The sequence below is a fragment of the Prionailurus viverrinus genome, chromosome F2 (assembly GCF_022837055.1).
Source record: "Prionailurus viverrinus isolate Anna chromosome F2, UM_Priviv_1.0, whole genome shotgun sequence".
Classification (NCBI taxonomy): domain Eukaryota; kingdom Metazoa; phylum Chordata; class Mammalia; order Carnivora; family Felidae; genus Prionailurus; species Prionailurus viverrinus.
In genome coordinates, this window is record NC_062578.1 from 62,568,201 (window position 1) to 62,588,997 (window position 20,797).

General features: G+C 40.5%; 1 long non-coding RNA gene across 2 annotated transcripts in view; it reads right to left on the reverse strand.

Moving 5' to 3' along the window:
• The window catches only part of LOC125156371 (uncharacterized), a 49,726-nt gene that overhangs the window by 21,232 nt on the left and 7,697 nt on the right, over window positions 1-20,797 (reverse strand). Inside the window, exons 3-4 of one of the 2 annotated variants that reach the window (XR_007148563.1) lie at window positions 15,690-15,865; window positions 9,964-10,372 (exon numbers count right to left, since the gene is read on the reverse strand). This is a non-coding gene — a long non-coding RNA (uncharacterized LOC125156371). Of the gene's footprint in view, window positions 1-9,963; window positions 10,373-15,689; window positions 15,866-20,797 lie in introns of those variants that run through there. The other variant, XR_007148564.1, reaches the window with a different exon arrangement.

Genomic DNA, 20,797 nt, shown 5'->3' on the forward strand with positions numbered 1-20,797 from the left:
ATTTATTACAGCTCAGGTCATGATCCTGGTGTTGGGGGATCGAGCCCAATGTCGGGCTCCATGCTGAGTGTGGGGCCTACTTAAAATTCTCTGTCTCTCTCTCTCTCTGTGCACCCCCCACTCCTCTCAAATTAAAAAAAAAAAAAGAATTAGTCTCCAATTTTATTAATCTCCAACTTTCTGGGCAAGGGAAAGGTGGGAGTGTTCCAAATAGAAAGGAAAGAATGTAGATTCCAGAAAGTGAGACAATATTCTCAAGCGTTATGGAAAACAGAAGGTGGGAAGACCTGAGGAGGACAAGGTCTATGTACAGTCTTTTCCTGGGTCCCCAGCCTAGGTTACAGCAGCTTGTTTATATAACCCCTTGCGTTTGTTTCCTGTGGCTGCCATAACAACTTGTGACCAACTTACTGGCTTAAAACAATAGCAGTGTGTTTGTTCCCAGTTCTGGAGGCCAGAAATCCAAAATCAAAATGTCAGCAGGGCCCATTTAAGGCTTACCCAGGTAACCCAGTGTTATCTCTTCATCTCAAGATCTTTAACTCAATCACATTTGCGAAAATCCCTTTTTCTAAATATGGTCATATTCACAGGATCTAGGAATTTACATGGATTTCTTGTGGGAGGGTGCATTTTTTTGCCCATCACACCCCTTCACTTATAACTTTATTGCACATATTCATTATTTGGATAATTACTTTTGGTAGCCTCCACCCTTAATGTGAGGGTCCAGAAGGACATAAGTCTTGTCTGCTTTATTCACTGCTGCTTCCAAAGCACCTAGCAATAGTATCTGGGACATAGCAGATATTTAATAAATGCATGGGGATTAAAAGTAAGGAGGGAAGGAAGGAAGAAGGGAGAAAGGGAGGGAGGAGAAAAAAAAAACATAAGAGGAAGGGGTGAGCAAGGAGGAAGGTGGGGAAGAAGGAACGTTGGGGGTGGGGGGGACGGAGAGTGGGAGCAAAGACAGAGAAAGGAGAGGAGAGGAAATCTCCATATCTCACTACTAGTTCTTATCAGAGGGGCAAAGGTGGGAGAAACAAGGATGGGTTTTATAAGTTGAAGGTCACAAGTAGTAAGTGATGAAGCTTGTATTTGAAATCCATTGCTATCCAGTACAAGCAGCCCTGGCAGATGCTGGGGGTTAGGTTAGGGTGGGAGGATTGGTGTACAGAGAAGTACATGGAATGCTTGCCCTCAAGGAGTTCACAGTCTCCTGGGGGAGCCAGCTAGCTACTCTCTTTATACAGATGGTAGTGTGACAAGTACCAAATAAACAGGGCCTGGATTCTGAAAGATTTTAATGCCTTTGGATTTTATTCTATAAAGCAATATTTAGATGAGATTTCCAGGCATAAGCAGTAATATTCAAAATTTGCTATTTTGATAGTAAATAACAATTTTGTAGCTATTGTGTAATTTTAAGTACAAATATCTATTATGACTCATACTCAACTACATTAGCCCATGGGATTATCCTAAAGGGTAAATTACATACTTGGCCTAAATCCAACCACTGGAAAATACCCACTTGAAAATGCACAATTATGTCATTCCTGAAATGCATTTCATGTATGAATCTGAGTCTTCAAATCCGAATATTCTTGAATTTTGACCAACATCTGTGAACTGTACAGGATCAAGACATTATTTAGTGCTGAACACTGTCTTGAGCATTCATTCGTTCATTCATTCGTTCATTCAGTCATTAACATGGTTGTTTATTGAGATCCTAATGTGTGTTGTTCTGGGAGCTGAAGATACAATTTGAATAAGAATATAGCCCTTACCTTCAAAGAATTGCAGTCTGTGTTAATTGGGTTAACCAGAGAGCGGATGCAGTGACAAATTTAGGAATGCAAGAGGGTTATTAGAGAATGACCCACGGAAGTGAAAGGGTGAGGGAACCCTTTCTCCCCAAAAGCAGGTAAGACATCTGAGAAAGGAAAGACAGAGAGGTAGGCTCAGGCAAATCCTCTCCGGCCAGTGAAAAACCGGGGCTTGCTGTATGGGGAGTAAAGAGAACAGAAGACAAGACTCAAATTCAGGGTTTTTCTGCCCCATGAATGGGATGAAGAAAGTTCAGAGAGACTCATACAGTCAATGTCTCTGAGCACAGGCTGAGGCAGAGCAAGCCTCAGACCACAATGCAGAGCTGACGAAGTCTCTGCCAACCCAAAGATTTCCCACTAGAAGTCCTGCATTAGCCCCAGCACCACTCTTATGCTCACTGGCTGGGGCTGCCCCCAAAGACCAAGGCCTCAACTTGAAAGGGAGGTAGATCTCTGAGGCATTAACAGCTGGAGGCCGTCAGCCAACTGCACTCCTTGCAGTTAAATAGCAAGTTCTTTCTTGAAGGGAGATCAAAGTGACGCAACCCCCTGGCTGCCACATGGTGCGATCAGGAAGAAGGCAAGTAAACAGGCGATTTAAATCTAGTGAGGGTAATGACAGGGTGCCACCGGAGCTTAAAGGTGGAGCACCACACTCAGACTTGGGGACAGGAACCCTTCCAAGAAGACGTAGCATTTAAGATGGAGCCAGGATTACAAGTAGAAGTTAGTCAAACGAAGGGGGCAGGGCTAACTAGATATGGTTCAGGGCAAGGAAACGTTGTGTACAAAGCCTTGTGGGAGAGAAAGCATAGCACATTTCGGGGAATGGCAGGACCTACAGTTTGATTTTAGTATTACATTGTGGGGAGGTAATAGCAAGAGATAAGGCTGGAGAAGTAAGTAAGGGGTAAATAATGAACAGTCTTGGACACTGTGCTAAGGAATTCGGGCAGCATAGCCACATGCAAAATGGTCTGTGATTGGAACATACAATTACCCACATTTTTCTCCCAATCAGTAGAGAATCCTGAAGACCCCGTGTCCCAATTCTCTGTACTTACTGAGACACTAGTGATCCTTATGCTTAACCCACCGAGCCACCCAGGCGCCCCCTAGTGATCCTATGAAAAGGCAACTGTGTTACCTCTGAGGAAGAATATAATTATCACCCACTGTCATTTTGTCCAATATTTGTATCCAAGGCCACCAGTCTACCCCAACTAGGAGAGAAATCACAGGACTGGTTGGCAAGATTGAGAAGGTTAGCATTATGGAACTCTCAGAAGAATCAGAATCTGAGGAACTATTCTGAGTTTCCAGTATCCCAGGAAAAAGGGGCACAGACAAGAATGTGTTTTGCCTACTTCTGATTTAGAGAGCCGTGTTTTTAAAAACGACCCCTGAGATTTCACTTCTATGATTCTGTTCTGAAGAAAAATCATAAATTTAAGGTTTTATAATGATTGCTGATGACAGTAACGATGGCTAACTTCTAAAGGTTGGTGTTTGCCATTGCCATAGCTAAGTGCTTCACACCTGATTTTATACAATGCTCAGAACGACCACATTGTACCTAAGAAGGACGAATGGTATTAATTATGCCCATTTTTCTATCAGAAAATTAAAGCTGGGAGAGGTTAACATATTCTAGGTCACATAGTTAGGTGCACAAGGAAAATAAACAAAACATCACTTTGAAAAAATCAGAAACAATTTAAAGGGAAAGTCTTATACAAATTTTGGGTATGTGTATTAAAAGAAATAGTAATTATTAAAAAGATGTTTTTGAATTGTCTTTAATGACATTAACAACGCCATTATGGTATGGTGTTTAGTGAAAAGAATGGAATGCAAAATTACACATACAACATGATCTTCTTTAAAAAAAAAAAAAACCCAGCTTCTCTGAGGTATAATTTACATACCATAAAACTTAACGATTTCAAGCGTACAATTCAACGATTTTTGGAAAATCTACAGTTGTGCAAGTATTACCACAATCCAGTTTGAGAGTATTTCCATCATTCCCCTCCCACCAAAAAAAATCTCTCATGCCTGTTTGTGGTTAATCCCTATTCCTACCCCCGGCCAGAGTTGACCCAAACAGATTTTTTTCTCTACAGATTTGTCTTTTTTCTACATTTTATATAGATGGAATCATGTGACAATTTGCATATGGCTTCTTTCAATTAGCATTAGATAATGTTTTTAAAGTTTATCCATGTTGTAGCATATACCATAGTTTGTTGCTTTCACGTGCTAAAAAGCATTCCATTACATGGTTGTTACACATCTTTTTTACCCATTCACCAGCTGATGGACAATTGGACTGTTTCTACTCTTTGGCTATTATGAAAAACGCTGCTATGAATATTCGCGTGCAAATCTTTGTGTGGACATATGTTTTCTTCTTTTCTTCCTTTCTTTTCTTTCTTTTTCTTTTCTTTCTCTTTCTTTCCCCTTCCTTCCTTCCTTCTTTTCCCTCCCACCCCCTTTCTTTCTTAGATATCCCAGTGTGAAATTGCTAGGTAATGTGGTAAATATATGTTTAACTTTTCAAGAAATGACAGAATGGCTTTCAAAATGGGTGTCCCATCGCCCCCAGAAATTCATGAGAACTACAGTTTCTCCACATCCTCACTGACACTTACAATTCTGTGTATATTTTTTATAGCCGTTCTAGTAGGTGTGAAGTGAGAGTTCCTTGCGGTTTTAATCTGCATTTACCTGAAGACTAATGATGCTGAACACTCACTTGCCATTCATATATCTTCAAATCTTTTGTTGATTTTTACTGGGTTGTTTGCTTTCTTATAATTGAAAGTTGAGAATTCTTTATATCTTGTGAGTGCAAGCCGCTTACCAGATAAAAGATTTACGAATATTTTCTTTTTCAGTTTGTGGCTTGGTTTTTCCTTCTTTTTGCAGAGCCTTTCAAAGAGCAGAAGTTCTTAATTTCGATGAAGTACAGTAATTTTTTCTTCTATGGAATGTGCTTTTGGTGCTTGTCCAAGAAAGTCCTGACCAATCCATGGTACCAAAGAGTTTCTCCTGTTTTCCTTAAGAAATTTAATAGTTTTCAGTTTTTTAAGCCCATGATACATTTTTAGTGATTTTTGTGTGTCATGTCAAGCCATGTACTGACGTGGCTTATTTTTCATTTACTTTATTTTTATTTTTTATATTGACAGCCAATTATTTCAGCATAATTTGTTAAAAAGACCATCATTCTCAAAAGAATCACCTTTGCACCTTTGTTGAAAATCAATTGGCCACATGTGTACACATCTATTTCTGGATTCTTTATTCTTTAAAAAAATTTTTTTTAATATTTATTTATTTTTGAGAGAGAGTGAGAGACAGAGCATGAGCGGGGGGAGGGGCACAGACAGAGGGAGGCACAGAATCCGAAGCAGGCTCCAGGCTCTGAGCTGTCAGCACAGAACCCAACGTGGGGCTCAAACCCACGAATGGTGAGATCATGACCTGAGCCGAAGTAGGATGCTTAACTAACTGAGCCACCCAGGCACCCCTGGATTCTTTACTCTTTCCCACTGATCTAATTGTCCTTTTTGCCACCAATACCACACTATCACGAGGACTTTGTACCAGTAATTCTCAGCTGGAAGTGACTTTGCTCCACAGAGGGATTTTGGCTGAAATTGCACACTAGCATGATTTCTTTTTTCTTCCCTGTCTTGCTTTCTCCTCCCCCTTCCTGGTTTGTCCTGGGAACACAACTGAATTAACCATTCACACTAATTCCTTATCTAGGAGTCTTCTTGTGTGGGACCTAAGATGTGAAAACAGTACAGTGCCTGGAACATTACTAGTAATCAATAAATGTTAGCTGTTATTATTACTACTATTGCTACTGTTAATTTTCCTCACCTCATTTTTTGAGGGGCTCCCTTTACAAAAGTGACAAATTATGTTTGCAATATTCCTTTGGGCAGGCTATAAAATTATGGTAGTATTTAACTATCTTAGTATTTCTCCTTAGTACCTAGCTTAATATTTATTCTTATGTATCTTAGTAAATTATTTATACTTAGTACTTACCTAAATATAAATTACCTTTGACTGGTATTACAAGAATGGTGTGTGTTCATTCTAATTATTTAATGTGGCTCTTTTTTTTAACTGTGGAAATGCCAAATCTGGATGACACAGATCAGTCTCGGCCAAAGAAATAAAAAATAAAACAGAGCAATCATCAACAACCTGGAGTGATCATGTCCAGGACCAAATGCAGATTAAGACTTTGAGATATCAAAAATCATTGCCAAGGGCACCTGGGTGGCTCAGTCAGCTGAGTGTTTGACTCTTGATTTCAGCTCAGGTTGTGATCCCAGGGTCATGGGATCGAGCCCCGTTTTGGGCTCTGTGTTGGGCAAGGAGACTGCTTGGGATTCTCTCTCTCTCTCTCTCTCTCTCTCTCTCTCTCTCTCTCTGTCTCCCTCTCCCTCTGCCCCTCTCCCCTGCCATTACTCTTTCTCTCTCTAAAATGAAATAAAATAATAAAATATTTTTAAAAATCATCACCAAAGTATAAGTTGGGGGACCCCAGGGGCAGCTGGCAAATTCACAGAGAGCACATATTCTCTATTATAATGCAATGAAAGCTAATTCCTGATGTTTCTGAGCTGGCATCGTCTTAAAGACCCAGGAGTAAAAGAATTATACCTAGCACCAGTTCAGATGTAAAGACCATGTCCAATCTTGGTCTTTATAACTTAGAAGAGATATAACAAAGTAGAATGGGTTCAGAAAAGAGCAGAGAAACAGTCAAATAATTGGCAAATTGAAGGTCCGAGGAAAGGTTAAATGAGTTTGGGTTGTTTACCCAGAGAAAGAAAGGCCAAAAGTTTACTTAATACTTTTCTTCAAGAATTTAAAGTTGGCATCTGATCAGATATTCTACATCTCCAGAAAACAAAACTAACTAAGCCCGTGCTCCACCTCCCCGACTCCCCACCCCCAAAATTAGCGAATTTAAGACTTAGAATAGAATAAGAAACTGAGATTCAAATGAGGAAGAATTTCTTGATTCAGGGGTAAGTAAGGTATGCAAAAGTCTACTCCTGGTAGCAGAAGCTTTATTCCCAGTAATCTGTAAAATACAAGCACAATGCCAATCATTAGCAGAAGTGGATGTTTTTTTTAATGGTGGCTGAAAATCCATGAAAGGTCACATAATCAATGTGAACAGATCTAACTTCAGTTGTCACCACTGCAGCTGCTGTTCAGACCAGCATTTGATATGCTGGGGGCTGTGTCAGACTCAACACAGCTGGCTGAAGCGTCAGTGTGGGAGCTGAGACAATTACTATCCATAACCATGTATTTCACCTAATGGCTTTATCAGTGAGTTTTCACTGCATAACAAAACATGCCCAAACTCAGTGGCACAATGTAACTATTTCTTCCTGTGGGCTGAGGTGGTTTGGCTTCAAGTTGCTGATGCTGGACTGGCTCTGCTTCTTGAGTATTTGTTGTAGAACCTGGGTAAAGGGGAAACATCTACCCAGGTGAAACTATTTCTACTGGTGAAAAGTAAAACGCAAAAGAGGAAGAAAGCCCCACAGCACAAGCACATCTCAGGTCTTTGCTTGTATCAGGTCTACTAATATCTCATTCATCAAACTCAATGTCACGAGACTGGAAAGTACATAAGGTCTTTTGTAGGAGGCACTGCAAAGGCAAAGGGTATGGATACAGAAACGAGTGAAGAATTGGGGGCCAGTACCTCCTTCCTGCAGAGAGAGGAAAGGTCAATCACGCAAGTAGCTTAGACCTGAAAGACCCAGTACTAAGGTGTGGGTTGGTACCAGAATGGTTCATGCAGGTGTATTCTTGCTTGCTTTGGCTGAACTATGCTTGATTTCCCATGTGGGGCATAGAAATGACTTTGCCCCTTGATACTGCTTTAGAAGGGCAATGACCAAAGGCCAGCCATGAGCTAAGGATTCTTCTAGGCAAGAGTGGCATCTCTACCTTTCCTGTTCCTCCATATCCCCCCAAAGCAAAACTCTATCCACACCCTATATTTTTAATGTGAATTAATGATACAACAACCTACACAGTTATCCAGTTCAGAAACCTGAACTTCACCCTTGATTCCGTTTTCTTTATCCCTTCATCTCATTTAAGTCTCTTTGATCTACAACTGAAATGACATACTGTCCCGCTCTCTCTGCTACCTTTCTTTGAGATCTATCTTGCTTCTCACATGGATTACTACAGTGACCCTAACTGGTCTGCCTGCCACTGTCCCTCACCTCCCCAGTCCATCCACTACATTGCAGTCAATTTCCTTTGGAAAAAGCAAATTAGATTATGTCAAAACCTGCTTAAACAGAAGTCAAAGGAGAGTTTTTGTTTTGTTTTGTTTTGTTTTGAGAGACAAATCTCAAAATCTTTATCATGACATTTAAGAATCTCTGAAATCTTGCTCCCTTTCCAGATTCACCTCATCTCAAACCCCTGGTACGCCAGTCACACTGGGCCTCACATTTTATATACAGTCCACTCACTTCAATAAATTAATGCATTTTCCCCTGCTGTTCCATACACTTAGAATGTTCTTTCATGTGTCCTCTACCAGACCAAAATTTCTAATCATTATCTTCAAACATCACTGTCCTTTCAGAATTAATCATTCCCTCCTCCATGCTTCCATGGGCCCTTGTTCATCATGTTATCGTAGTGCAGGCCTCACATTAAGTGTGCATGTATTGATTGCTCACAGAAACCCTGGGAAGAAAGAAGAGCATCAATAACTCCTTCACAATGCAGAAAACTCTTCAGAAAGCACTTAGCCTGGAAGCTGTTCCTTCCCTTCCTGAGGTCCAGGGTGTTCTAGAGAATCCCTTCCACCACTAAATTTCAGTAGAGGCAAGGAATCTGCATGGATGTAACAGAGAGCAGGGCAGAGCAGGCATCAAAGGTTAGTGAGTATGCTATGGTCCAGCACTGCACCCATATGTGCAATAGTACATTAGGAACAGTAATAGCTTGGGGAAGAGTGAGATACCTAGTGAAGACTTAAAACCTTGAGCACTGACAGAAAAAGAGAATGAAATTCTCTGTAATAATATATCAACCTTAGAATAAAAAAGGTAAGCAGATGGCCTAGCATGGGATCAGTCTGGGTCACCAAAAGGACTGAAAAGCAGACCTAGAAGCTGGAGATAAGCTGAAAAGGCTAGACCCCACCATGATGGCGCAATTCCTTTGGGTGACACTGTTAGCAGGACTGCTCACACTACACTTAAATTTTAGTTAGCTCTGTGTATTAGTTATGGCTCAGTTATTAAACTTTAATACTGTATATACATGTATATCAACATGCATATATTTACTTGTTAATATCTATGTAGTGTATTATAGCTAAGCTATTTTTAAGGTATGGATTCAATCAGGCTATTTGATCCTTTTCATTGCTTTTCATTAAGTCCTGGGTAGAAAACTCTGTTGAATTTTACCGAAGTCAGCATGGACCCAACTCTAAATTAAAATTAACAATCTAATGGTCAGAGCGCACAGACCAGACCAGACGCATCATTTCAGAACAGGGCGGCTGAACAATGTGTTTCCTTTTTGGGTGGGCCACCCATAATGAGACTTCCTAACAAGAGTATCTTAAAGTTCTTTATGGTTCTATTCAGTTGTGAGGGCTCCTAAACCAGACGTTATATTGTATTCACCGTGGAACACGGCACAGTAGGTTCTGGCACACAGGAGGTCCTCAGCCAGTGCTCACTGATCCGAACCCCACTGGGATCGCGAGGATGCCACTGATGCACCATGGGCTGGACTGGCGGTGGACGTGCTTTCAGGAGGGGGATGCTAGGCTCCTCCTTGAACGGGGACCTCAAGGTGTTCCTGTGTGGCTACACCCAGTAGATAGAGCATGCGATGGGGAGGGTGCCTTTGGCCGAGAGGTCATTACTTTCTCACAACACGCCTTAACACATTGGTAGTCTGCCCAGCTTCTAGGAGGATGAATAATGAAAAGGAAATGGTACATGCCCGAATCAGCAGTGTCCATGCACACAGAGTTGAATAAGGGGAAGCGACCTGGAATTTTTATTCTGGTTTTAGGTATTTTTTTCCCTTCTCGATCTTTAGTTAATCCGCCTCGCTTAGTAAATTTATGTGGCACAAGAATAGAAGTAAATCCAAGCATTTCTTTCCAGCACCAAATTCTCTTTGTATCAGAAAGCATACTTTTTTTTTTCACTATAGATAGCATTAATACAAGATTTATTTTCTGCCTTATGTAATGAATAATCTCAAAGTTACCATCTTGTTTTAGTTGAAGGCAACTGGAACTATAAAATGGGACTAAACTTGCATGGAATTAGCTGGGGAATCCACTGTATCCATTATTCCAGCTCAAACAGGTTCGCTCTGCAGCTCAGTAACCATAAAAAGACCCATTGATGGCAACCCCTTTCATTCCAGTGGCACTTTCCATGGCAATGATGACAACAACATGCAGTCGTTCGGGCCAACACAGAACAAAACACCTGCGGTAGAAGATAGCGTAAGATCGTATCAGTGTGAAAATCTGGCCGAATATCACTTGCTTGGATCCAAATGTCTTTCAGCCAACTTGCTTTAAGATGTTAATGCCATTTTCTATCGGTGCAAGGACAGAGTTGAGATTTCTTTTTGTGTTTCAGAGGTTTGTTGGAGGAACAAAAAAGGCTCCACGTGGGCCCAAGCCCTGGACATTCAGAAAGGGCTCTGTGTATACACCAGCATAAGAAAACTCTCATGCTTGGTATTTTTTTTTAAGGTAAAAGTAAATTAAAAACAAATACTACTACATTTACCAATTCCTATATTTCCCAGGATATCCAGATTTTGAATGTGTAATTCAATTTAATAAGCATTGATTGGGCCCTTGTTATGTACAAAGGCTCTATGCTAGACATTCATGGTAATACAGAGATAAAGTTACAACATACAAGAGGGAAGGCACATATACAAAATACTATCAAATATGACAAAATGCTGGGGGAAGACATGAAAAATGCTTTGCGATAGGGTTCTGAGTGACAAAGTGCCCGGGTGAAGGGAAGGAGCAAAGACTCGAACTGCCACTGGTCATCTGCTCTGTGCAGTCATTGATACGGGATATGAATAAATGACTCAATCAATGTTTTTTTTGTCAGATAAACTATGAAGAATCAGCATGGTTTTTGAACTGCGGAAATGGGGAGAGGAGAACATTCCAGATGGAGGAAAAAATACAGGCAATGATGCAACAGCAAGAAAATTCACTGTACTACTGGGGGCAACCAAATGGTTTTGTATGATCTGAAGAGGTTTACAGAAAATAGGAGTGTCTAACGTACACGCAAGTCATGCCTTGTCAGGACTATAAAGCCAAGATGAGAAACATATTTAATTCAGGGATAGGATTCAAAATTGGGAAACTCTATGATTCAGATGGGGCTTCAGGAAGACGAATGTATACTTGTGGTGAAGCACATGGCTTTGGGCCAGAGAGACCAGAACTCCAGTATTAGTCCGTCCTGTTATAAACTGAATGGCCCTCTGCGTGCTACTTAATCTCTGTGAGCCTCAGAATTCTCATCAGTAAGTGGAGGTAATAAACCCACCTTACCGATTCCAGCTCCAGCATAATAGCTACCTCACGTGAGAGAAGGTGGGAGCGGCACTAGGGAACAGGTCACAAAGAAACTTTGGTTTTGCTGAAGCAAATGCCACAAACATTAGCACTGTCACTTCTAGGTGTTGAGAGTATTCACATCACTTTCAACTTTTCCGAATGTCTGAAATATTTTGTAAATAAAAAAATAAGCCCAACTTACAGCCATGGTTGGTGGATATGATGTTTATCAAGCGTGTGATAGAGGCCCTGGCACAGAGCAGGTTTTCATAGAGGAAAGCTGTTTCACTGTTGTTTTTACAATGTAGCAATGGGGGTGGTAGAATAGAAAACATGTGATAAAAGAGAAACAGAATAAAATCATAGGGCACGCAGGACTTCCACTGTGCCAAGACGGAATAACAGGGACTAGTTTTGCCTTCCCACTTAAACCAACTGAAAAAATAGACAAATTTATGAAACAAAGTTTTTCAAGACAGTGGACATCAGACAACGAAGGAAGGGCAGTATTCTCAGAAAGTTGGGAGACAAATGATTCTCCGTGATGGCCCCAGCTTACTGCTCGGAAAGGACTTCCAGGCCTTGGAGTAGGAAAGGGAACTCAGGTAGACCCTAGTGGTTTCTCTGACTTGCGGAGACAAAGATGGGGCTACCAGGGGGCCAGTCTCCCAAGCATGCAGAGCTTGCGTGGGACAACAGATAAGAAGAGAGGGCTCCAGAGAGAGGATTCTGGGTCTGCAGAAGGTACCCGTGTGTATTCTGCTAAGCAATGGCAGTGCCTACATATAAGGAAGCACCCTGAGGCCTGGAAAAGAACCATCTGGAAGGATTAGAGGAAACAGCCCTTAAGATCTCCTCCCATGGGGCCAGGAAGATTGTGTGCTCACACCAGCAAGAATAGAAAATGTCGTAATTCATAAGGCATAAAGGAGAGTACTCAGAAGGGTTTTACTTCGCTAGCAGGGAAAAAATTAATCTTGGACTGAGTGCTGTTCTGGTTCTAACAAAGCTTTACAGCAAACTCCAAAAGAATCAAACCATTTCCAATCTCTGAGTAACTTAACTCTATTCCAGAACAAATGTCACAAATATTTATAGGAATATAAAAATATATAGAACCCAACAAGGTAAGACTTATTTAATGATTGATCTAAAAAAGATGAGTAATACCTGTACACTGAAAACCACACAATGTTGAAGTCAATTTAAGCACACCTGAAAAATGGAGAGATATTCTATGCCCAAGGATCTGAAGGCTTGGTATTTTAATACACCAATTTTCTCCAAGTTGATCTATATATTTAAAGCAGTCCCAGGCAAAAACCATAAAAGCTGTGTGGAAATACAAGGGACCCAGAATAGCCAATATGTGCTGCTGAAGAGAGCACGCCAATAAAACTTTCAAAACGAAGAACAAACATCACACTTCTCGATCTCAAGGCTCACCATAACGTTACAGTCATCAAGACCATGGCATAATGATATCGTTGTAGACAAACTGGTCAATGGTACAAAACAGAGTCCAGAAAACCAAAACAGACACACACATACATGGCCAACTGACAGCAAAAAAGTGGAGAAAGATTTTGATTAGTTTTCCAATAAATGGTGTGGAACAATTTGCTATCCACATGCAAAAGCAGAAAAAAAAGGAATTTCAATCTATACCTTGAGCCACATACAAAACTGACTGAAAATGAATCATAGACTTAAATGTAAAGCCTGTAACTGTACAACTTCCAGAAGGAAACATAGGAGAACATTTTTTTCACTTTAGGTAAGACGAAACATTTTTCAGATACACCAAAAGCATAATCTATTAAAAAAGTAAATTGGACTTCACCAAATTTTAAGCTTCTCTTCAAAAGACATTGTGATGAGAATGAAAAGACAAGGCACAGACTGGGAGGGAATATTTGCAGATGTATCTGGCCAAGGGCTTGCATCCAGGATGCATATGAAGAACACTTAAAATTCAATAACAATAAATGAGTATTATTTATTAATTTGTTTAATAAATTAGTACTTTAGGAAAAGATTTAAACAGACATTTCACAAAAGAACATAAATGGCAAATAATCACAGGAAAAGGTTAATGTCACTCTGAAAAGGGCAAAATAACCTTTAGGTTATTTCCGTGTGTGGGGGGGGTAGGGTAGAAAGCAGACAGCGGTCACCTGGGGTGAGAAGGATGCTCACAGTTGGAAAGGTAAGCCACAGGCAACTTCTAAGGGTTATATTATGCTGATTTTCACTATCTAGTGTGTTTCATGGATATATACATATGTTAAAATCTATCAAAGTATACACTTGAGGTGCATTTTTTAAGGTGCATTTAGTTTCTCAACTGTACCCCAACAAAGGTGTTAGCATGGTTATAGGGAATGTGCTCTTACGACAGGAAAGAAAGAAATCAAAGATGAATTTCGACTTTGGGTGATTGATGAACATGTTGGTTCTGCAAAAAGAGGAGAGAGGAGAAACAGATCGGCCTAGGAAACAAGGGCTTTTCTTCACGTGAAGAGGAGGAGGAGGGGGAGGAGGAAGCAGAGGAGGAACCCCTCCCCCCATTCTTTGGTGTCTGTTATGGTCAGGAGACACTTCCTATGGCTTTTACCCCCTCCATTTCCACTTATAATTATTATTTGAGGTAGAGGTCAATGGGGGCAATGTGAACCCTTCAAAGAGAAAATGTAATTTTGAAGCATGTCCTCTTATCCCTTCTCTGGATTTGGAAGGTCACCCCAGCCAGCTTCTGCTTTGGCTGTAACACAGAGCCATAAGGGAGGCCCAGCCACCCACACCACTGTCAAGGGTCACCCTAAGCAATAAAACTGTGTAGCTCAACACTGGTCCCTTGTCTCCAGCCTGAAGAAGGTCAGGCTGTCTTGTCTTGTCTTAAAAACCCCAGGCTGCTGTGCATTTTGTGATCTTCCATCTGGTTTTGGTTGATTTTCAGGCTCCTCTGACACCATAAGCTGGTTTTGCTTTTTGGTTTTTTTCTGTTAGCATGTGACTGCAGAGAGATCCAGAAGGATATGGCAGAAAAGCATGGGCTTTGAAGGAGACAGATCAGGGTTCAAGTCTGTGCTCTACCTCTTACATGCTGTAGGCAAATGTTTTAACTTCTCAGAGCCTACTTCTAGTTCTTCAGCTATAAGATACAAATAAAAATGCCTATTCTTTATGTTTGCATATGCATTAAAATTAGAGACTTTCCTTTGGTCTTTGTCTGTCTCATCTCCCTTCCTTCTTTCCTTTCCTTCCTTCCTTCCTTCCACCTATATCTATCTACCTATCTATCTATCTATCATCTATCTATCTATCTATCTAATCTATCACCTACCTACCTACCTACCTATCTATCTATATCTATCATCTATCACCTAGGAGGATTTGAAGCACAGTGGTATTGTGGGTACACAGTAAATGTTAGCTGTTATGAGTATCCTCTTTCATGCTTTTAAATTTACTTACAATCTTTTAGACCAGTAATTCTCAAAATGTGCTCCCCAGATCAGAAGTACCCATATGACCTGGGAGTATGTTAAGAATGAAAATTATCCTGTTCAGACCTACTGGGTCAGAAACCCTGTGGGTGGGACCCAGTGATTTGTGTTTTACCAAGTTCTCCAGGTAATTCTGATGCACACTAGAGTATGAGAACCACTGTTCTAGATTATCGGGCTTGCTAAAGTAAATGGGTAATGAGGGAGGCTATTTCGTATGCTTTGTAATTCTCAGCTGTGTTTGAGGCAGCTATGGTTTTCCCTTATAGAACCAGCAACAGGCACCCTTAGGGCACACACAATTCTTTATTATTTAGCCAGCACTGATTGAGTGCTTGTTTTATGCCAGGCATAGGTTTTAACCGAATGTTTTTAGTGCCCCTGCTCTTCTCTGATCATTTCATTTGTGTTACCTATACTTCCAAGCCAATTTCTGTGCTATCAGAGGGCGGAAACACAGGGTCTCACACAGCATTTGCATATGCCATTGTGCCAAATGTATTATTGCCACCTGCGAAGTAACTGATAGGGGCTGAAAGACTTGTCTTCTTTCTCAGAATGGTAAAGTTCGGAAAAATGTTTTTTCCATTTTATTTTATGGTTTGAAACATGGTAATAAGTGACGCAGTCGAGTCCATTTTTATCTTAAACCTTTTATCCTCTCCACCCTCCCCTAAATCCTTGTTTTCTGTTTACCTTTGGATTTGTCCTTGAAATACGTCCGCTTGTGTAGTATCTCAGCTTCTGGGTTTGTACGTTGGGTTTCTCGACTTCATCCGATTTCAGTTCCGTGCAATAAATAATAGCCATTTTAGCTAGAGTTTTAGCTATGAATAGCTTCTCTCCTCATAACTTCATCTTATATTTATTGCCTAAAATGATAGATTGAAAGTCATCACCTAGCAACTGGCACATTTTTCTCTTGTGGTCTAGTTACTTGTAATGATTGACTATTGCTACTGCTTCACTTGCTCGTCCTGGTCAAAAATGGATATAACGAGTCTATAAATAGAGGTCCATTTACATACTCTTAAGATTATCAGTGCGACTTACTGAAATGAGTTCATTTGTACAAAATACTTTGTCTATCAATTCATTTCTCACATTCTCAAAAGGAGTAGCCAATTCAAGCCTATCTAGGATTTTATACTTACAGTACTTTATTAGTTCTGTTATCTCAAACACCAGATCTCCTGTTGGAGACTGGCTTTTGTGTCTTTGTGAAGAAAGCAACTAAAAACTTAAAGGAAGAAAGAACACAAAATTTTTATATTGCTTCATGTTCACTTCTGGTATAGTGCTCTGTCACAAAAAATTAATGCTTTGTACTTTAAAAGAGCCTTTCATCCAAAAACCTCAAAGAACTTTATAAATAAGTAAGCATGATTATTCACATTTACAGGTTGGGAATGATGCACAAAGCTGTTAAAAGCGCATTGTGCATCATTGCCAAACTCAAGAAAAAGCTCGTTTTAATTAAATGCATATAAAATTAGTTTGCTTGGTGTTTAAAAATATGTATACTAAGTTCCTCTAGGCTTCAACAGCCCATGGATACTAACAAAGTAATGATAATGGTAAGCCCAAATTCCTCTGGTTCTTCCCTCCTACAAAATTCAAGACCTTGTCTCCCTGCAAAGTCCCCTGTTTGTATCTGGGTGTCCCCAGGGGGCATTCCTTCTAGGCTCATGGATCATCCATCCCTCCTGGACCTCCTCTGCTTCACTGAGCATCAGTTTCCAATCATATGCTGTTTCCAATCATGTGCACTCATCCCCCATTGTCCTGTAGACATCCTCACAAAAAGTGCCCAACGCACAGTGCCCAGTGACCTGTAGTGGTGTGGGAGAAGGTCCTCTTCCCTTTGGGTCATGTTCTGATAGAGACAGTCTTCTGTCTTAAGCTCTAGTGTTTTGTAAGTGGCTTTTCTTTTCAAAAGTTCTCTCACTTTTTACTTTTCCCCATGGAGAGCTGGGCTCAGAGGTGTATGCTGATGACAAGTATCACGGTGGACTCAGAATTGGCATCTTCAGTGATCTTAACTGATGCTGAGGTTCTGTGCAAATTTGTGTTCAATAACTGAAACCCAAGGCCAAGCCAACTGGATCAGGCCAGTCCTAGAGGCTAGGGGCTGCTTTCCTTGCTCATGAGTCAGCCTCCCAGAGTACACACTGGGTGAATGTGGAGAGGCAGAGCATGGAATCTAGCATAGAGCCCCAACATCAGACAAGGACACTCTGTGATCGGGATGAATCAAGACAGCAAGTCCACTCTGTAATTACATGGGAAAACAGACAAATACTGATTATTGTCTAAGCCATAACACCATTTTAGTTGGCGGGGGGTGGGGGGGGAATGCTGTCAGGAAGTGGGAACAATTCTATGATTGGGAACCTGAATAAATCTTACCTAGAATTAGGGAGCAATGAGGGGATGCTAAAGCTGTAATTGGTCAATAAGTTGCTTTCCTTACTTAGCATTCAGCCCAGAGCAAAGCCTCTTTCTTCTTCAGCCTTTTCCAAAACTACTTACCAGCAGGCCAAACCCTAGAAACAAATCCTCTCTAACATCCCCTTATTAAGACTCCCCAGTGTTCTCCATGGTGTGCATTCCTATTCATTTAATGAGCAATAAACCCAATTGTTCAACTACAGACGTGTTCCTGGAGGGCTTTGGCTGGAAAGTGCTGACATCCAAGTGGACACAACAATGGGCTCTGGGGTTTTGTTGTGCTTGACCAACGGAAAGAACCAGCAGAAGACAGGGGTAAGAGGAGAATGAGGTCCGGGTATTTATTCCCTTCATTCTCCCTTGCACGACCCATGTCTTCTCTTCCTACATTCCAGTGACCACACAGGCTCCCCTGTGTTGTTAGCCCTGAGACATTACACCAGGTCTGGTTGTTTCTGTAACTTCTGACTACACATTTGTATAGTCTATTAAAGGCTCTTTCACTCTCCAGCTTAAGAGTGCTGTCAATTTATTGTTGGGACCAAACTTTCTTACTGGATTCTCCATATTACACTCTTTTTTCTCTAGGATCTGTGTCCTCCTAAGACACATTTCAGTCCTCTTGCAAACAGACCTCTGGCTTGTTTGCTTCACCAGCTTGCCAGGCACATCCCCAGTAGGGCAGAATCATGCTTCCATAAGTTTTCCCTTTTGTTGTCCTACCAAGCTTAATTAATAGGCTTAGGAAAGACCTTCAGAAATTATGAAATTTCAAGATCAGCTGACTAGCAAGTATTTCCTTTCCTCTTCTGTGTCAGAAAACTGCACACCCGTTGTGGAAATCAAAGCCCAGAAGAAAAAGAATTAGGACTATGCAGGTATATGTATGCAGAATAAACCCATTTTCACTCTAAAGAAGATACACGGAATATTAAGCAAACACATTAATGGCTCTAGCCATGGATTACTTAAGAGATCATCCTTAATTAATACAATGAAAATGTTAAGCATTTTAACACTCTTTTTTTTTTTTTTTTTTTCTTTTAAAACTAGTTACTGATTGCTGAAAAGCCCAGAGAACACAGTGGACAAATTTCCTTTTGGGGAAACTACTCCACAAGGAAATGCAGATGTTGGCAAAGTATTTTAAGTTTTAGCACACTATTCATTCTCCTTGTGACTCAGTTTGGCTTTATTATTATTTTTCAAAAATGATATACTTTTTAAAAAACGATGTGATTTTGGAAAGCTTTCCTGTAGATGCAATTGTTTCAAAATTACATGTTGGGGCTACATTTCTTTGTTCCTGTGGGAATACATCTTCACTGGTATAATGTAAGTCAGTAAGAAAATAAGATTTGCTTAAAGGAAATTGTCTTATAGCCATGCTTCAGGAGCATGTGGAGTCCATCAGTCACAGCAGAATCCTGTGACCCTAGGGGCTCTTTCAGGGAGGTCTAAGGATAGTTCTAGAGAGTTTTTAGAGGAGGGAATATGTACTGTTCCTGAAACACTTTGGTTGTAATTAAAAAAAAAAAAAAAAGAAGGACGGGGCGTCAATATAGGAATTCCCTACTTCTATAGATTACCTTCAGGACCCAGATTTATTTTAAATAAACACATATGTTATGTAGTTTCAATAAACACACATATCATGGTGATGGAAAATTTTGCATGAATTTAAAGATTAAACATGGTACCTTCAAGGACACTTCCGGGTTGTAATTAGCTCTTTTGGGACTTTGCTCTCAGACCCTGGGGGAGCATTGAGATGGTTATTTCTACCATTAGGCAATACCTACAAGCTATACCCATTATACAGAGAGTGATCAGCTCATGTGAGATTTGGAAATACAGAAGTGACTCCCTAGCTGTGTGAGGCAAAAAGCCCACAAAACCCCTCTAAGCCTCAATTTCCTTATCTGGGGAAACACGTATGCACTGAATCTTCTTGGGAAGATTAAGTGCCATAGATACTCAAAGAGCTCTGCACAGTCCCAGGTCCAATATATGCTAGCTATTACTATTCTTATAATTATTGCAGACATATTAGTTTAGTATTTGGACTTGAAAACTACTATCCCTTATAAAATATGGAAGGGGCTTAAGGTCATCTTTAACATGTCATATTCCATGGGCCAATGTGTACTTTGCAAATCCTCTTTTCTAGGAACATATCAGGTATTTCCCAAACAATAAAACAAACCAATTTAGTTAACTCTAACTTTTAGGGGAATATGTACAGCATGCTGATGAAAAAAAAATAAACCCAACCTCTACATTTCTGGTTAATTGATTTCGACACAGATGTCAAGACAATTCAATGGGAGAAAGTAATCTTTTCAGCAAATGGTTCTGAGACGACTAAACATCCACATGCAAGACAATGAAGCTGGACTCCTAACTCACACCGTATACAAAGATGAAGTAAAAACAGACCATAGACCTAGATGTAAGTGCTAAAACTATGAAAGTCTTTAAAAATAACATAGGAGTAAATCTTCACGACCTTTGGTTAGGCAACAGTTACTTGGATAGGACAGCTATCAAATAATAGGAAAAAAAAGTATATATATATATTGGTCTCTGCCTCCTATTTTGGCACAGAGCTTCTAAAACTCTTGTAACTTCCTAAGCGATAAGAGCAGGAGCATCTTTTGTTCAAATGTTTGATCTTTGACCCTGGTTCCTCATACAGAGCTCTCAAATCCCTTGGAATCTCCTGGGTGACAGGAGTCTCTTTTGTTCCAATGAGACAATATTTGAGGGGCTCCTGGATGAGGGCTGGTCAGCAGAAAAACCAAACCACAATTACAAGACTGTAACTTCCAACCCCATCCCCTATCCTCTGGGAAGAGGAGAGGAGGCTGGGAATTAAATTAATGATCAACATGCCAGCGTAATGAAGCCTCTATAAAAATCCCAAACAGGGTTTGGAAAGTTGCCAGTTGGTGGACACATCCATACACCAGGAGGGTGACTCTCTAGGTCCACAGGACAGAAGCTCCTGCACTTGGTGTTCTCCCAGGCCTCTCTTTATGCGTCTCTTCATCTGGCTATTCACCTGTATCCTTTATCATGTTCTTTTATAATAAAGTGGCAAATGTAAGGACATATTTCTTTGAGTTCTGTATCTCTAGCCAATTAATTGAACCCAAGGAGGGGGTCATGGTAATCTCCAATTTATGGTCAGTCAGTCAGAAGCACAGGTAACAATGGGAACTTGTAACTGGTATCTGAAGAGAGAGCAGTCTTGTGGGACTGAGCCCTTAGCTTATGGGATGCTATCTCCAGGTAAACAGCGTCAGAATCGAGTTGAACCGCAGGACACCTGGCTGGCATCAGAGAATTGT